The sequence below is a fragment of the Procambarus clarkii genome, chromosome 28, assembly GCF_040958095.1.
Source record: "Procambarus clarkii isolate CNS0578487 chromosome 28, FALCON_Pclarkii_2.0, whole genome shotgun sequence".
NCBI lineage: Eukaryota > Metazoa > Arthropoda > Malacostraca > Decapoda > Cambaridae > Procambarus > Procambarus clarkii.
In genome coordinates, this window is record NC_091177.1 from 33,071,045 (window position 1) to 33,082,849 (window position 11,805).

Below are 11,805 nucleotides of genomic sequence, written 5' to 3' on the forward strand. Positions count from 1 at the left end.
GCTCCTGCAGATGTCTGACATCAGGTACCTGTGTAAAAATGTCGTCAACATACCTGCAGTATATGGCCGGTTTCAAGTTCATGTCGACTAAGACTTTTTGCTCGATGGTACCCATGTAGAAGTTTGCAAACAGGACACCTAGGGGAGAACCCATGGCGACCCCATCTACTTGCTTATACATGTGCCCATCCGGGCTCAAGAAGGGTGCCTCTTTAGTACAAGCTTGGAGTAGTTTCCTCAGAATATTTTCTGGTATGTCAAGAGGAGTACAAGCTGGATCACGATACACTCTGTCGGCTATCATTCCGATTGTCTCGTCCACAGGTACGTTGGTAAACAGTGATTCTACGTCCAACGAGGCTCTTATCCCTGTGGCCCGTGTGCCCCGCAGTAAGTCAACAAATTCCTTTGGAGACTTCAGGCTGAAGGCGCAAGGAACATAAGGAGTCAGCAGGCCGTTGAGTCGCTTCGCCAGTCTGTACGTGGGTGTGGGTATCTGGCTAATGATTGGCCGAAGTGGGTTTCCAGGCTTGTGCGTCTTGACATTTCCATACGCATATCCAGGTTTATATTCCCCAATGATCTTTGGCAGGTGGAGTCCGGATTTCTTGGCGTTCACAGTTTCGATCAGTTTGTTGACCTTTGCTTTTAATTCGGCTGTAGTGTCCTTCGTTACCCTTTGGAACTTAGTTTGGTCAGAGAGTATGATGTTCATTTTCGCCAGATATTCGTCTTTTTTAAGAATGACATATATTGGCGACTTGTCACCTCTCCTGACAACTATCTCCTTGTTCTCACGAAGGCTTTTAGCTGCCGCTTTAAGCTCGGGGAACAGTATGGTGCTTCTGTAGTTGCCTCGATTCTTTCCTCCTTCTGCAATAAGTTCTGCTTGTAAGGTATCTTTGGTAGTGACCTTCTTTTGTGTCTCGAGGTCGAATATGTCATCCAACAGAATTTCCAACTCTACTTTCCGGGCCATCTCACTCGGTCTGGACATAACATGACAGTTTATGCCCAGATTTAGGAGAGTGACTTGGTCCTCAGTGAGGTTAATTCCTGCAAGGTTCAGGAAGCCATCTCTTGGTCGTGGAATTGCCATAGGTCCTCCATATAATGTTGTTAGTTTCTTGATAATCCTTGTTTCAGTTTTTACAGGAACTTCTTTTCCACAGCTCATAAAATGGAGGAAAGGGTCCTGAAAGATATTGTTAATAGAAACGTTATCCCTACAGACAAAAATCAGAGGATACAACTGACGATTTACTATAAAACCAGAAAAACGGCCAGCCTACTCATGAGAAACTCTCCAGACACAAAACAGAACGCTTTAAAGGAGACTAACGTCGTCCATGCCTTCAAATGCCCACTTGGGGACTGTAAGCTCCAAAAAACCCAGTATATAGGCAAGACAACAACATCTCTTTCTAGGCGTTTAACGATGCATAAGCAACAGGGCTCCATTAAGGAACATATAATCTCTTCCCACAACCAAACCATCGCCAGAGAAATCCTAGTAAACAACACAGAAATCATCGATAGATACAGCGATAGCAGGCGGCTTGACGTTTGCGAGGCACTACACATCAAGAAGTCAACACCAGCAATCAACAGCCAATTATTGCACAACTATATTCTACCCACCTCAAGACTCCGCTCCAATATAGAAGCATCAAGAAATATGGACCAATAGGCTTTCTACAAACACTTCTATTCAATATCCATTGTTTCGTGTTCTGTCTTGTGTTGATGAAATTAATACCCTATTAATACCACATTTTGTTCTGTCTTGTGTTAATGCCACATCACCCCTTCCACCTCACTCAAATGTAGATATAAAATCGGAGATACGTAAGTTCTATTCAGTTGTGTATTTGTGAACTAAAGTCTTTGAAAATGTAATAAGTTTTACGAAACGCGCCCGTGTCGCGTCAGACTAGAAATAAAAATGAATTTTGGAGAATTGATTTTTGATTTACCTCCAACAGTGAAGCGTAATGTACGAAAGATTGAGAAAATTCGTGTTAGAATTATTAATCTTACTTTTTCGGTCATATTTAATAATATATGTCTACAGGAAAGACTGCTACCAAAATATACTAGTATGTATATATATGTATATGTACGCATATGTCTGTGTGTGTATATGTATGTGTATAAAGTATATGTGGAAGCTGATCAGAATTCCATTTCACCTTTGTAAATGCACGTTAATGACACTATGTAAAAGACACATCGAACACTTTATGTAGGGCATACGTAAATCTGTGTATTTATGTATTTACGTATGTAGCTTAGCCTAGCATTTTAAAAGCACTACAATCACCTTCTGTGGTTGATTGTTCAATAAATCCCTGAACTATATGTTTAACAAATCTCTAACCCTATCCATGGAGTTAGTTTAGTTCTTATATTATGCACCCTATACCCATCTTGTGGGCGGTAGTGGAAAGGGTTAGAGTCCATGGCGGACTGAAGAAAATGTATATATGCTGGTTAGCATTGTTAATGTGTGGCCACGTCTGTGGTAGAAAATATTACAAAAAATTAAATAAAGGTATTATTGAAACTTTATAGGAAATCATTAAATCCTAAATATATCTTTAATATTATACTTGAAATATTGTATACTTTGCTCTTTCCATCGTACTTCTGCACCTGCTGGCAAGTGGTGCGGTGCAGGGTGCAGGTGATGTTCATTACTGGGTGAGCTGGCAGGTGAGCACCACCTGTCAGCTCACCCAACGAAAATTTGCTTTTTAATACACTTACACATTTATTGGGTCTTTCCTTCACCTTCATTGAAGCACTAGGGTATTACAGTAAGTGTTTTAATTATAATATTAATTAACGTTATTATTTTTCATTTTTATTATTATTAACAGGAGAGGAGTGTGTGTGTGTGGGGGGGGGGGGTGTAATGGTACACATGTCCACATCCTAATGCCCGCCCTTCCAGGACTGGGGGTGCGGGGGTGTACAATAAACTATACCCACCTCCGGCGGCAGCTTGTCGAAGGCGGAAGTGTAGCCTAGACAATTTGTCATGATAATTAGTGATGGCTCTTATTTTGATTATGGGTCCGTAATCCAGTTAAGCTGTTATTCTTAATTTATATTACAATGCTGTTAAAATACACTTCTTGATGATGAGTATGGAGTACAAATGAACTCATTGTGTACCCAAGTTCAAGTTCAAGTATGTTTATTGAGATAAGCAATAAATACATCTCAAAGGGATAGAGTAGCTTAGGCTATTTCAACCCCCCTCTAATTCGAGTCCCTCAAGGGGCGCACAAATGCTGAGAGTACAAATAGACAAATAACATTACAAGAATCAAAACAAGAATTGTGTACCCTATACTCACAGGATGAGTATAGGGTACACAATAAACTACCACTCACATCATGGGTATGGGTTGCACAAGAAACTATCGCGCAGAGGATGAATATGGAGAGCAAAGTAAACAAAGATTCACATGATGAGAAAGGGTTGCGCAATGTCCTATGACTCACAGGATGAGTATTAGCTGCACAATAAACTACAGGTCACAGCATAAGTATGGGTTGCACAATAAATTACAGGTCACAGGATGGGTATGGGCTGCACAAACTACCGGTAACAGGATGAGTATGGGATGCACAATAAATTACGGGTCACAGGATGAGTATGGGTTGCACAAACTACTGGTAACAAGATGAGTATGGGGTGCACAATAAATTACCGCACAGAGGATGAGTATAGGGTGCACAAACTGGTTGGGTAAATGGAAATGGTTGGGTACTTTTCCTTTCACCTAATGCGACTATTCATGTGTCCAGACACCAGCGATTGTGTGGTATTGGCTATTTATTTAACCATAACTTTGCATTCATTTAATAATTATATTAAGATATGTTTTCCTTGAAATGTAGTTACATTATCGTCTACATGTCTTTATTCTGACATAAAGACCTATGCGTTACTTTGCATATATGCAAAGTAATTATAAAATTGATTGGCTTGTGTGGAGGCCTTCACACTCCCTGAGCGAGCCATCAAGTAACTATAAAAAGGCATATATCTTCACTTTCACTTCAGTTATATTTATGCCAAAGTATTAACATGCAGCTTATATTTATGTCTTTATGATGACATAGAAAACTTCGTTTATTACAATATCTAGATTAAATTAACATTGATCTTCGGAAGGTCATAGTTCCCATATCGGTAAGGAGAGCGTCGGCCATGAAGCCTTGTTTAAAGTATGAATATTTTTCCTCTCTATAAGGTATAATCTCTGTGATGGATTCACAAAAACTATTTTATATCTGCCTTTCTGATAACATATACAAATATAATCTTTATTTGTGAATATTTGTTAATTAAGCAATATATTAGAGGGTGTGTAGGGTTCGGTGTTCAATGAACGAAAAGGACTGGATCACTGTGTACAGGAGGCTGATATGGCAGCAAACACTCTCCAGGCGACCATATATCTTGGATAAGTCGCTCCACACAATTGTCGCTTGGACCGTCGATTTCCTACCCAGCAAACACAGAACGTTTGTGAACGTTTTTAAATGGTGCCACAAAGGTAATACTCTAACATTTGACATAAATACTTATTTCTGACGTTCTTAAAACCACTAGATATAACTAAAAACATGTATTCTTGAGACACAGTTTTTTAAGATTTATGTAAAAATTTAAAAATAGTAGTGAATGCTATGGAATTATAATGTTTTCATGCTTTATATTTAAAAATAAACAATTTTCAGTCAACATTTCGTTTTTTTTGTTTACTTTATGTAAACCTATCCAATTTACGTTCTTATAACATAAATATAACATTTATATGTCGTCAATATGACGTTATTTCCACGACATCGTTACGTTATTATAATGTTATATTAACGTATAATTCCGGTATCAAAAATCTGAAATATATTGAGCTTTATATTTTAAACCTTGTAAAATTGTCGTAAAACTTGGAATAAGACACTAAGCATGCTTTATTTATGAAAATATAGAAACACATCAACAAAAACATAACCACATGTCACCTAGCTATAATTCTTTGTCTTTCTAGAGAATGTAATTTACACTTTGACAATCTTTCTTCATATGACAGGTTTCTATTTTGGGGTATTAACTTTGTTATCCTCCGCTGGACGCATTCTAGTAAATTTATAACCATGATGTGGATATACTGTGACCAAAAGTGAAGTGCATATATATCTAAATGGAGCCTACCCAGAGCAAGATATATCTGAAGAACAATGAACCGATATCTTAATTATTACTAATGTTTCAATACATAAATCCCAGTGTTCTGTTTGCCTTATTACGAACATTTATTCATTGATTTTTTTTTGTTTTAAATTCTTACTAATCATAACTCCCAGATCCCTTTCATAATTCGACTTCATAATCTCAGCACCATGCATGCATCTAGCTTATATCTTGTAACTCGATCTATCGTCATTACCTATCCTTTAAACCTTACATTTGTCAGTATTAAACGGCCTCCCCCAATCTTTTGACCATATTTCAGTACCCAATTTAGATCGTTCGATCGATCAATTTAGACCTCCTTGTATCATGTATCATCATACATGATGATAAAATGATACACACTACTGGGTATGCTGATGATATAATGATACACACTACTTGTTATGCTAACATGCAGAACACTCTTAACTCTGTATTAGTCTCATGTCAGGACTTAGGTTTAGTCATATCTCAGCAGAGGAAACAAAGATACTAAACGGGTGTCCACCCAGGCAGGGAGGAGCTGTTCACAAGATGCAACTGTATGATGGCTCCCAGCTTGACTATGTTAACAGATTCAAATACCTTAAATCTTGCCTTGTATTGTCCTTTTGTATTCAAACTCTGTCGTCAGTATAAAGAGAGGCTCCATAAGCCCTCTTGGAGATGTTGCAGGTTATCACTCAGGCTATGGTGCCAATGTTACAATTGTCAAAATGATGTACCTTGCATACATCAGATCTTTAGTGGATTATGCTGCACCTCTGCTTGCCTTGATGACTGAAAGGAAGCTTAAAGGGCTTGAAAACTTGCAGAACGAAGCCTTAAAGATAATCTTTGGATGCCGTTCTTACCACAAAGATACTTAACATGAGGAAGGAACTTAATATTCCGAGCGTTGTTTATCGTGTTACTGAAATTAACTGTCAAATTGGTATAAAAATGCTAAGGCTAGCTCATCCTAACTCTTGCACAGAAGCCTTCCAGAATGTCTTTATTGAAGATCAACATTGTTTCATGTGGCACTGTATCAAAAGCTTTGCTAAAGTCAAGGTACACAACATCACAATCCTTACCACTATCAACTGCCTCAACTATGCTGGAATAAAAAGAGAGCAAATTTGTTAAACATGAACGGCCATGTGTAAAACCATGTGTTGCGACTTAACCCCATTGATTATAAATCTTTGATTCCTTTGGTATAGCCATGCCCTAATTCAGCTTAATATAGAATCCACAATATAGTGAGCCTCTATCTTTTAATTAGTCTTTTATGTGGCACTGTATCAAAAGCTTATTTTATGAGTGGGGAGTTCGTATAAACAACTGGGCCTCTACCCCCTTCAATCCAAACTATTTTCCTTGCTTCTTGCACTGAAATGTGTACAAGTCTCTAAACTGATACATTAATTGTGACTCTTTATCATCCTTAATTGCTCTCAACTCTTTAAGACATACTGTAACATGCACGTGTCTGAAGCTAGACACAAATACAACAAAATTATTAATGATAACAAGAGACTTCGAACTAGGTACCTCACAGGAAGGTGTCCTCAGTCCTACCTTATTTAATACCTTAATAAACACGCTGTTAAACTCTGTACCGAGCAAACCCAACGTCCACATCATTATAGCTATGCTGATGATATAATGATACACACCACTGGGTATGCTGATGATATAATGATACACACAACTGGGTATGCCGATGATATAATGATACACACCATTGTGTATGCTGATGATATAATGATACACATAACTGGGTATGCCTATGATATAATGATACACACAACTGGGTATGCTGATGATATAATGATACACACAACTGGGTATGATGATGATATAGATACACACCACTGGGTATGCTGATGATATAATAATACACACCACTGGGTATGCTAACATGCAGAACACTCTTAACTCTGTATTAGACTCATGTCAGGACCTAGGTTTAATTATCTCAGCAGAGAAAACAAAGATACTAAATCGGCGCCCACCCAGGCAGGGAGGAGCTGTTCGCAAGATGCAATTGTCTGATGGCTCCCAGCTTGACTATGTAAACAGATTCAAATACCTTGGCCTTGAGGTGCCACTGTATAGTCCTGTTGTATTCAGACTCTGTCGTCAGTATAAAGAGAGGCTCAGAGCTCTCAAGGCTGTTGCAGGTTATCACTCAGGCTATGGTGCCAATGTCAGAATTGTCAAAATGATGTACCTTGCATACATCAGATCTTTAGTGGATTATGCTGCACCTCTGCTTGTTTTGATGCCTGAAAGAAAGCTTGGAGGGCTTGAAAAATTGCAGAACGAAGCCTTGAGGATAATCCTTGGTTGCCCTCGTACAACAAAAGATACTTAATATGAGAAAGGAACTTAATATTCCGAGCGTTGTTGATCGTGTTACTGAAATTAACTGTCAAATTAGTATTAAAAGGCTTAGGCTAACTCATCCTAGTCCTTGCACAGAAGCCCTCCAGAATTTCTTTATTGAAGATCAGCATTGTTCCAAATGGATAACAAAAACTGGAACTCAACTCAGAATGTATCAGGTTCATGATTTGTACCAAGAGAAACAACAACGGCACTTTCCTGCACCGTGGGAGGTTACACCCTTTCCAGTTTTAATCCCTTCCTTTCCACCCAAGAAGCAAATTAGAAATCAGCCCAAACTTCGTCTTGAGGCAAAGCTAAACGCCTTAAGCCATATTGATGCTCTGTCCACAGAGCATTCTCTCTCTCAAATCATATACACTGATGGTTCCCTACACCGCACCACGGGTGCAACTGGAAGTGCAGTTGTTCTGACAATGGGCGATGGCCTATACTTTGAGTGGGGAGTCCGTATAAACAATTGGGCCTCTACCTTTCAGACTGAACTATTTGCTTGCTCCTTGCACTGAAATGTGTACAAGTCTCCAAACTTGATACATTAATTGTAAGTGACTCCTTATCATCCTTAAATGCTCTCAACTCTTTAAGACATAACTGTAACATGCTCGTGTCCGAAGCTAGGCACAAATACAACAAAATTATTAAGGATGGTAACAGAGTCCATTTCATGTGGTCTCCATCTCATGTTGGCCTCCAAATGCATGATAGAGCTGATAAGTTAGCCAAAGAATCTGCCTTTAAAGGAGACGTATGAGTGTAGCCTTGGATTGTCAATGAGCAATCTGAGAGCAGCAGTACACCGAGAACTTCAACAAGATCTTGTAGATCTGAGGCAAAGTGAAATTGACACCAGTAATTCCATCTATCATCATACTATCATGCAAGAGGAGCCACACATCTATGGATCATCCAATAAAATCAGCAGACTTCTAGATGTTACTACTGTTCGGCTTAAACTGTGTTTCAACTCTCTCTGGGATTTCTAATTATCTGCTGATGTAGACCTAACCAAATGTAAACTGGGTCAACAAGCACACCGTCTGTCACTATGTGATGGAGTGCCAAAAGACTTCAATTGAATTGAATTGAATTGAATTCAGAGACAATTTTATAATAAATGTTCCAGAGATGTTTAAATATTTCATTCAAAACGATCTGCTACCAGAAATCTTAGCCAAATATCCCCTATTTGCTAACTAAGATAAGTAAATGATAAGTAAATTGTCTCACCAATTATATATACGAGGGAATGATTAAGGGTCGAGGGACGAAATGCGCATTGCTGCCATCATCTGTGACGTCACAGCATCATTCGCGCTAGTATCAACAGAGCGGCAATTTTGTCGTCAGTGCAGTCAGCGGACAGAGGACAAACGCTTCATGCAAATATTATCGTAAGTAAACACTTATATTTTATTATATTATTAGATTCTAGTGCTGGCTACAGTGCTGTGTATGTGTAGGCGAGGCCGGGCAGTGCTGGTGTATGTGGAGGCGAGGGGCAGTGCTAGTGTATGTGGAGGCGAGGGACAGTGCTGGTGTATGTGGAGGCGAGGGGCAGTGCTAGTGAATGTGGAAGCGAGGGGCAGTGCTGGTGTATGTGGAGGCGAGGCCTGGCAGTGCTAGTGTATGTGGAAGCGAGGGGCAGTGCTGGTGTATGTGGAGGCGAGGGGCAGTGCTAGTGTATGTGGAGGCGAGGCCTGGTAGTGCTATAGTGTATGTGGAGGCGAGGGGCAGTGCTGGTGTATGTGGAGGCGAGGGGCAGTGCTGGTGTATGTGGAGGCGAGGCCTGGCAGTGCTAGTGTATGTGGAAGCGAGGGGCAGTGCTAGTGTATGTGGAGGCGAGGGGCAGTGCTAGTGTATGTGGAGGCGAGGCCTGGTAGTGCTATAGTGTATGTGGAGGCGAGGCCTGGTAGTGCTATAGTGTATGTGGAGGCGAGGGGCAGTGCTGGTGTATGTGGAGGCGAGGGGCAGTGCTAGTGTATGTGGAGGCGAGGGGCAGTGCTAGTGTATGTGGAGGCGAGGCCTGGTAGTGCTATAGTGTATGTGGAGGCGAGGGGCAGTGCTGGTGTATGTGGAGGCGAGGGGCAGTGCTGGTGTATGTGGAGGCGAGGGGCAGTGCTGGTGTATGTGGAGGCGAGGGGCAGTGCTAGTGTATGTGGAGGCGAGGGGCAGTGCTGGTGTATGTGGAGGCGAGGCCTGGCAGTGCTAGTGTATGTGGAGGTGAGGGGCAGTGCTAGTGTATGTGGAGGCGAGGGGCAGTGCTGGTGTATGTGGAGGCGAGGCCTGGCATTGCTAGTGTATGTGGAGGCGAAGGGCAGTGCTAGTGTATGTGGAGGCAAGGCCTGGCAGTGCTAGTGTATGTGGAGGCGAGGGGCAGTGCTAGTGTATGTGGAGGCGAGGGGCAGTGCTGGTGTATGTGGAGGCGAGGCCTGGCAGTGCTAGTGTATGTGGAGGCGAGGGGCAGTGCTAGTGTATGTGGAGGCAAGGCCTGGCAGTGCTAGTGTATGTGGAGGCGAGGCCTGGCAGTGCTGGTGTATGTGGAGGCGAGGGGCAGTGCTGGTGTATGTGGAGGCGAGGGGCAGTGCTGGTGTATGTGGAGGCGAGGGGCAGTGCTGGTGTATGTGGAGGCGAAGGGCAGTGCTGGTGTATGTGGAGGCGAGGGGCAGTGCTGGTGTATGTGGAGGCGAGGGGCAGTGCTGGTGTATGTGGAGGCGAGGGGCAGTGCTAGTGTATGTGGAGGCAAGGGGCAGTGCTGGTGTATGTGGAGGCGAGGCCTGGCAGTGCTAGTGTATGTGGAGGCGAGGGGCAGTGCTAGTGTATGTGGAGGCGAGGGGCAGTGCTGGTGTATGTGGAGGCGAGGCCTGGCAGTGCTAGTGTATGTGGAGGCGAGGGGCAGTGCTAGTGTATGTGGAGGCGAGGCCTGGCAGTGCTAGTGTATGTGGAGGCGAGGGGCAGTGCTAGTGTATGTGGAGGCGATGGGCAGTGCTGGTGTATGTGGAGGCGAGGCCTGGCAGTGCTAGTGTATGTGGAGGCGAGGGGCAGTGCTGGTGTATGTGGAGGCGAGGCCTGGCAGTGCTAGTGTATGTGGAGGCGAGGCCTGGCAGTGCTAGTGTATGGAACTGAGGACTCAGGCCCCAGGGCCTGGGCACAGGGGCCTGAGCACTGCTGAGGGTTAGCCAACATGAGAAGGTTGTGTTGATTGCCTGAAATTATTTAAATTGTTTAATGTATTGAATGGCATTTTTCAAGTTACATTTTTTAAATTACTGAACTAGGTTCTAAATTTTTTTAAATTTTGCCACGAGGGGGCGAGTTTATTGGGCAGCGCCACTAATCTTGTGAGTGGACACACCGCCATAGCAGCATGTACAACACTCTCCAATAGGAAAAAAACCCGCTGGGTTCTAGGCTAGGTTAGGCTCATCTGTAATAATTGAATTAATCCTAGCAAAGCCTAGAACCTAGTTCAGTAATTTAAAAAATGTTGTAACTTGAAAAATGCCATTCAATACATTAAACAATTTAAATATTTTCAGGCAATCAACACAACCCTCTCATGTTGGCTAACCCTCTCTCATGTTGGTCAATAATTTAATTATTTTTTTATGGAGTAATCTTTGCTATATTGATAGTGCTTGTTGTGTGTCTGCAGGTGCATTCAGTGTGTGTACGATACCTGATGTTAAAAAATTATTTCTTGTTCATGCTCTCATTTAGACGTTTGGCCTCGACGAGGTTCAGTCTTGTGACTGGTCTGTGGCACGTTTTTGTTAAAATGTAGTCTTTTCGAGACTACATTTCAAATGTAGTGTGTGTGGAGGCGTGTATGTTAGGTATTACCTAACATACACGGTCTAATATATCTATCTGTGTGAAATAGATTAAATCCATGTATTTGATATTCAGCCAATAGTTCTGTATTTTCTACATTCATCCATGTTTTGGTAAGTGCAATAATATGTATTGTTTCATTGCAGATTAGAGATTCTAGATAGTTCTAGATTTCCGAAGTACTGAAACGCGCGCCATACAGGCTTGGTGGATCTAGGTGCAAGGTAAAATTATTTACATTTACTTGTTTTTTATTTATATGCATATATATATATGCCTAAGTTTTGAAAGTGAACAAATTGTTTACAATGGTTTATAATTTT

The 11,805-nt window shown here is 41.6% G+C and overlaps 1 long non-coding RNA gene across 1 annotated transcript in view; it reads left to right on the plus strand.

The window, feature by feature from the left end:
• Window positions 1-8,985: 8,985 nt before the first annotated feature.
• Window positions 8,986-11,805, plus strand: part of LOC138369400 (uncharacterized) — a 5,139-nt gene continuing 2,319 nt past the window's right edge. The window contains exons 1-2 of the long non-coding RNA XR_011229822.1: window positions 8,986-9,042; window positions 11,629-11,706. This is a non-coding gene — a long non-coding RNA (uncharacterized lncRNA). The remainder of the gene's footprint in view (window positions 9,043-11,628; window positions 11,707-11,805) is intronic.